Below are 6995 nucleotides of genomic sequence, written 5' to 3'. Positions count from 1 at the left end.
GTAAAATTTACCAGAACTTGGCATCTGTCTCAGGAAGCCCTGTTGTGTTCATTTCCCACTGTGAATGACCAGAGTAAGTAATGTTGTTTTCATCTCATTTCTTTAGAAGTAGATGGTATCCGGCGCCCAGAAAATGGCATCCCTGACAAGTGTAGGCTGAGAGCCAGCCCTGGTGGGTGAGCCGAGAGCAGCGTGAGACCCTGAGAAGGACTTTCTGGCTGGCCTCAAAGCCCCGAGAAACTCCTCCTGGTGGAGGTGAGAAGAGAGGGTAGAGAGAGAAGGCAGGAGGAAGAGCAAGCCCAGGAGAGGCCCGGCGCCGAGGCCCTCCGCACTGGGTCTACTTCCCAGAGGACTTGAGGACTGCGGGTGACGGGCGCAAGTATCCCAGGGGACTTGAGGACTGTGGGTGACGGGCACAAGTATCCCAGGGGACTTGAGGACTGCGGGTGACGGGCGCAGCGCGGGTGACACAGAACCCGGGCATCAGCGGAGGGAGGAGGAGCGGGCGCGCTGAGGGCGGGCAGAGCGGGCCGCACCAAAGGCTCAGCCCAGCAGTCGGCCGTCCATGATCTTCGCCTCAGTGAGACATAGTCTTCTCAGCCCGTCCTGGGCCTGGGCTCCCTTGGCTCTGTGAGATGGCCAGCGATGGCTCCCGCTGCTCCCCTCAGCCGGGGTTCTTCTGTCACCCAGGCCCCGTGGCCATTGCGCTGGGTCCCCTTCATCCAGCCCTCTGGCACCCTCCTGTCTGCTTTTTTTTTTTTTTTCACTGCAGCCAAACCTGCACTGGTTTCTTTAGTCTCCTAAAGCCTACAGTCACACCCTAACTACCGACGGTATGCCTGCCATTAGCCCATCAGATCAGAGACTGGAAAGCTGAGCCTGCTTGGCCACGCCTGGCTCACAGGCCCAGGCCCAGGCTGCAGCGAGAGCTGGGTCCATATCTGTGTCTAGCTTCCGAGGCGTCCTATGAGAACGGGGGTGGGCCATCCCCCGGGGCACTCACTCAGGGTCAAGTCTTCAAGCCTTGCCTCTCCTGCCTGCCACCCTCCCCTGCATCAGTAGTGTCCTTAAACTCCCAGCCCCTCAGGGGCAAACTCAGAGCTTTATCAAGGCCGCCCCAGGGAAGCCCACAGCACTTCCTCCATGGCAACACCCCCTGAAGCCACGCCTGGCTTTCCCTTACCCCTGTCTCCACGTCAGCACATTCAGTCAGCAGGCATTTGTCCCGTGCCTGGCGAGTGCCAGGTGCGGACCCTGTGAGCCCCAGCTGGGCTGTAAGGTGCTTTGTCCTGCAAACCCGGACAAAGCACAGTGGCCTTGGGGAGAGCGGAGCCAGCGGGTGGCCAGCCCCCGGGGAGCTAAGGCAGGCTTCCTGTAGGGCGCCCAGAGGGAAGTGTCGAAAGGGAAGTGGGAGTTTGGCAGAGTAAGGAGCCTGAGGAGGTGGGGGGCAGGGAGAGGACACCGCGGATAGCACCGGGCGCAGGAAAGAGCAGGAGGGCACTGGAGTGTCTCCCAGAGGGAGGCTGTGCTGGGGGAGATGGCGGGCAGAGGCAGCAGTTCCAGCGCAAGGGCCAGGGCCACCCAGGGGAGCTGGGTTTCCAGATGCGGAACAAAGACCTTCTCCCCTGGGGAAGGGAGCCCACAGCCTCAGAGATGCCGGGTGTAGGCCCACCTGGGCGGTCACGCAGCCGCGCCGGAGCCGGGGACTGAGCCCACACCCAGCCAGCCGTTTAACTGGTTCTCAGCTGTCACAGACAAAGGAAAGCGCCACAGACCCAGGAACCCCAAGGAGGGGGGCCTGTCTCTGCCTCGCTCTCAAGCCCCCACAGGTGAGGATCCTAGGAGCTCTCTGGGCAGCCTGAGCCCAGGGCAGGAGCTGGGCCACCAGTGTGGGGATGGTAGGGACGGGCAGGGCCCTGACTGTGTGAGGCAGGCTAGACTCATAAAAAAAGTTTCGGGGGGTCAAGGGCTACAAGGGGCAGATAAGGGGCCTCAGTCCTGGCAGCTTCCTGGAGGAGGGAGCGAGGCAGGGCCAAGTCTCTGAGGGAGAGGCTGGGATGGAGGCTGCTATAGGTGAGGGGTGGAACGTGGGGGTGGGAGTGCGGGCTGCCGCCCAGCCCCCCAGGACTGGCCTTTGCACAAACACTTCTCTGTGAATGGCCAGGGGCTGGCCCTGTCAGGTGAGGGGGCTTAGCTCCCAAGCAGCGATCAGGAGGTAGAACAGAACAGGGTCAGAGGAGGGGAGGGCCTTGGGGGGCTGCAGGCTTTACCCAGGCCTGGGCAGGAAGTGGACAGAAGCTGGGGCTTGACCAGGGTCTCACGGTGAGGCCTGTCACCAACCTGGCCAGACCACCCAGGTCCGCTCCTGGAGGCCCTACCATTCCCCGTTTCTTGCCAGGCCTCCAGCTCCCCTTCTTCCCTCATCTACCTCTCCTGCGCTGCTGCTGGGCAGAGCCCACACCCTCCCACTCCAGCTCCAGCACAGGGCTTGCCCTCCCGGGAGAGCTGTGTTGGGCTGGGGTTGGGCAGACCAGGAGTCCTGAAGCCGTCTCAGCCTTCGCACCTGCTCTTGCCTTCCCCAGGGGAGGTTTCTCTTCCAGCCAGCTCTCAGGTCTGCCGCTAATTGGCAGTGTGGAGACCCTGTCCCGGCACCGAGCAGGATGTAGGGGCTGGGAGTCAAGGTCGGCAAGAGGCCGCTTACAGACCTCCTGGGGAGAGGGCGGCCACAGGAAGGGCAGTGGAGGAAGGAGCTTTGGCTTTGGAATTGAACAGCCTGGTCAGGATGCAAATTCTGGCTTCCCTCAGTTAACTAGCTGGGTGACCTTCGGTGGATTGCCTACTATCTTTGGACTCTTTCTTCCTTCCACGGTTATCCTGAAGCCCAAAGGGGACAGTGCAGATGAGAGCTGCGTGCACGTGTCCAGTAGCAAATACTAAGTGCTGAGGGGCATCGTGATGGGGGCCACAGGAGGTGGGGGCCGTGATTGCCCTGAGCACAGCTGGCAGGCGGCTGAGCAGCATGGCCAGTTCTGCAGCTGGCGTTTCTCTGGCCTAGAGCAGGCAGAGACAGAGACAAAGAGAGATCTTCCATCTGGTTTACTCTCCAAATGCCTGCAACAAGGGACTGGGCCAAGCCAAAGCCAAGAACCAGAAACCCAAACCAGGTCTCCCACATGGGTGATGGAGACCCAGCCACCTAAACCCAGGGTAGGCACCCGCAGGAATCTGGAATCAGAAGCAGAGCTGAGACCTGAACCCCAGACACTGTGATGTGGGGTGCGGTTGCCCCAAGCAGTGTCTCAGCCATGGCAGGCACCACACACCTGCCAGCTTTCATCCTTCTTAGTTGAGTTCTTTCCTGCCAAGAAATCTCCTGATCTTGCTTTCTCCTGGTTTGGGAAGTCTTTCCCAATGTCTAACCCAGATCTGTCTAGCTGCAAGTACCACCAGTTCTCTCTGACCCTTGGCTTGACGTGACTGCCCTGAGAGGTTGAAGACAGGACTGGGGAGGCAGCCCCGGGACTGTGGAAGTCACCCATGGGGTACCAGCCCAAAAAAGGAGAACCTGCTTCACCCAGCTGCCTTGGGCTCCCTCCTCAGAGAAACCTTCCGGGACTGATGGCAAGATGAGCTGAGCCCTAGCAATCTGCACCTGCCTGGTCCTCCAACACCCCACTCCCCACCCCAGCCCCAGCCGGACAGCCCAAGGTGCCTGCAGCCCTGTGGGATAAGACCTGGCTTGCCTGCGGCTCCCATGTCCACCGGCGGCCCACCCCCAGCAACCCCACTTTGTCCTCGCCCTGAACTGGAAGCCCCATCTTGTGTCTAATAAAGACTCTCGATCACTGAAAAAAAAAAAAAAAAAGAGAGAGAGAATAAAAGAAGTAGATGGTATCCCATATCAAGCAATGCTATGTTGGAATTATCTCCCATTTTGCATAAATTCTAGATATTCAAATGATTTAGAAATTTGTTAAATAGTCCATGCATTGTTAGCTAGGCACTTGCCTGGTTTTCCTAAGTTCTGAAGAATCTTAGGTGAAGAAATGGGGTAGGAGGGTGGATTTAATAACACATGCTCCTCCTCTGTCTGGTTTACTTCATAGGTCATTCCTGTTATAGGAAACGGAACCCCAGAGAGAACTGCATGGTTGACTCTTTTCTCTGCATCAACATAAAGTTAGTTGATACATAAAACAGGTATTTAAATTTCATGTGGAGCATATAGAAAAGTGATTTGCCTAGTAAAACATAAATAAAAAATTATTTTGAGAGAAAACATACAAGCTTTCACCAAGTAAAAATTACAAATTAAGGCTTAATGATGAAGACTTTATTGAAAAAGATTACTTCAATAAGAGGATGGGACTATTATAATAGGGGGAGAGGAACTAGGAACTGTTGCAATAGGAAGAATGCTCTTGCTTAAGATGCGTAAGCTTTTTAAGAGTGAGGCTAAGGATGGTTTTCTTTTCTAGAGAGGAGTAAACATAGCTAGATAGAACCAAGTGTGGGTGGTGGGATGAAAGGGTGATGGGATTAGAGAGCAGATCAGACAAAGTTACACCCTAATGTTACTAGTGAAAATTAGGCTTGGCTGCTCAGCACTTGGCAGTCAATATACCAGAGATGAAGGTTGGTGTAAGGGAACAACTCCTGACAACTCAGGAGAAGGTAGATTCTTTAGTGCTAGATATGGTATTCCCAGTTTGTATTTCAACAAGACTGATATGGGAAAACCAGGCAGGGAGATAGGGGTAGAAGAGCTAAAATTTTTGTCAGCCCTGAACTTTATTCCTTCATCTGTCAATCAAAAAGTCTAGCTTCCCAGAATGCATCTGTGTCTCATACAAGATCAGGAAGGAGGAGACACTGTGATGGCCACATGAAAGTTAAACTCCATATGAAGGTGCCACAAAATATCCCAGAAAACTTCACTCATGCTGAAACTCCACCCTGCTTGTTTATTCAGTTAAGGTACCACCTCCTACCTCATAGTATAAACCAATAGTGGTTTATACTTGACTATGTTTGGAGAACAATTGCAGGCTTCCTTTCCCCCTTTCTACTCAAAGGCATCTCTCTGGTCCAGCCATAATGGGTGTCTTTTTGCATAGGGTAGTCCACACTCATATGTGAATGTACATTCATTCTCTCTCTTAAATAAATCCTGCTCACTTGTACATTTTATGAATGATTCTGCTTTTAATTCTTTTATCTATGGGGACAAAAATCTGGAATATAGATTAGGATACCTAGGCCCAAGACTGGAAGACTTCTAAAGGAAAAACAGAAGTTGGAGTAGACTGTCAAATAGGCTTCAAGAGACTGTACTGACACTACTTAAGTGTTGCCTTCTTTGCTATGGAACTTGGCTGCTTTTTGGCTGGTAGTCATGAATTATCTGTAGTCTACTGTTTTGGTCACCATTATCCGTAGTCTACTGTTTTTGTCACCTCCCTATGGTTAGCTCCTAGAGTTTTTAGTTCCCTTTTGTTTGCTTGAATAAACATTTTCATTAGCCACAAAATTAGCAACTTGCTTTCCTTAGTTATAATATAAAAATGAAATAAAGTTGTATTTTTTTGCAATTGCAAATGTGTGGCTAGTCCTAAGGTTAGAATGTGAAAAGGAAAAAGTAGTATGACTACATTAAGGCTAGCCAACTTTCCTATATTCCAGAAGGGTTTGAATACTAGCTTAGGCTAAGAATGGGCCAAGGTTCAGGATCCAAGAGGATGGAGGGAATCTTAAGAAAATTTTGTTTGACAAGTACTGTATTCCTAGTGACTAGTGACTATAAGTTCAGCTAATTGTTGATGAGACAAAGAGGGGGAAATTGGAGGAATGTGGTCTCTCATAAAGAAAGAAGGCAGCAGTGAACCTTGTCATATGGTTCTTCCCAGTAAACTTTTTTTTTTTTTAAACAGAAAGGTGGAACAGGATGGGATTCAAACAAGCTACTCCAAAATAAAACACCTTGACATTTGAGGGAACAGTAGAAGCAGGAAGGTCTTTCTGACCTCCTGCCATTCTCCCCAGAAGCAAGTCATTAAAGTATTTTCTGACCTTCTTCTAAAGTAGGTCATAAAACCTTCATTACAGAGGTACCCTGCCTATACGTGGACAAAAGGAACATCCTTATTTCCATAGATACAGAGATGCCAAGAAGAATCTGAAAGAAAAGGCAAGCAGACCTTTTAGTATCACTAGATCATACTCCTTTTGTTTCATCATACTTCTGTCTGAGTACTCATGAGTATTCATTTCATCCAACTTTGCATAAAAATACACAGATTTTTGTGGTTTTTTTTTTTGAGGAGAGGGGAATATGTCTTCATTTCTGAAGACTTTCATATAATATGAAACATATTAAATAAATTTGTATACTTTCTTATTAATTTATCTTTATTCTCATAGGACTCTCAATCATGAACCTTAGTTCAAGCAAAAGAAAATGTCTTTTCTCCCTTACAAAAGATTCCTTTAACCATCAATCTTTTCCAGAAGTACAAGTCTCAGGTAAGATTCAACATTGCCACCTTTTGTGGGAAGGTGTATTTTACGAATATAAAAAGACTTATCACCTTAGATTCCCAGTCTATAGTATTGACCTGACATCCAAAAAATTTCAATGTTCTGTGAAGACAAGAGTAAGACTTCTTATCTCCTTCAGGCAACGGTGTAAACTTGTTACACTCAACTCCATTTATGCTTTTGACTTGTTAAAGAGAACTCAGCACAGACTCTTGATAAAGATGCTAAGGAAAACTTTATTAAAGAAGGTGACTGCGATGTGGGTATTGCAGCCAGTGACAGAGACCAGGTGCCACTCCAAACTTTTTTTTTAATTTTTTTTTTTTTTGACAGGCAGAGTGGACAGTGAGAGAGAGAGACAGAGAGAAAGGTCTTCCTTTTGCCGTTCGTTCACCCTCCAATGGCCGCTGTGGCCAGCGCACTGCGGACGGCGCACTGCGCTGATCCGATGGCAGGAG

General features: G+C 50.5%; 1 long non-coding RNA gene across 1 annotated transcript; it reads left to right on the top strand.

Annotated features, from left to right (window-relative positions):
• Positions 1-1140: 1140 nt before the first annotated feature.
• LOC149126978 (uncharacterized) lies at positions 1141-6515 on the top strand. The gene is made up of 3 exons (XR_016232088.1): positions 1141-1829; positions 4107-4200; positions 6421-6515. It is a non-coding gene; the product is annotated as an uncharacterized LOC149126978 (long non-coding RNA).
• The last annotated feature ends 480 nt before the right edge of the window (positions 6516-6995 follow it).

This window comes from Oryctolagus cuniculus, chromosome 4, assembly GCF_051225735.1.
Source record: "Oryctolagus cuniculus isolate XC-2025 breed Fujian yellow rabbit chromosome 4, ASM5122573v1, whole genome shotgun sequence".
Classification (NCBI taxonomy): domain Eukaryota; kingdom Metazoa; phylum Chordata; class Mammalia; order Lagomorpha; family Leporidae; genus Oryctolagus; species Oryctolagus cuniculus.
The sequence above is the reverse complement of the archived record's forward strand: the minus strand, read 5'-3'. Positions and strand labels throughout refer to the sequence as shown.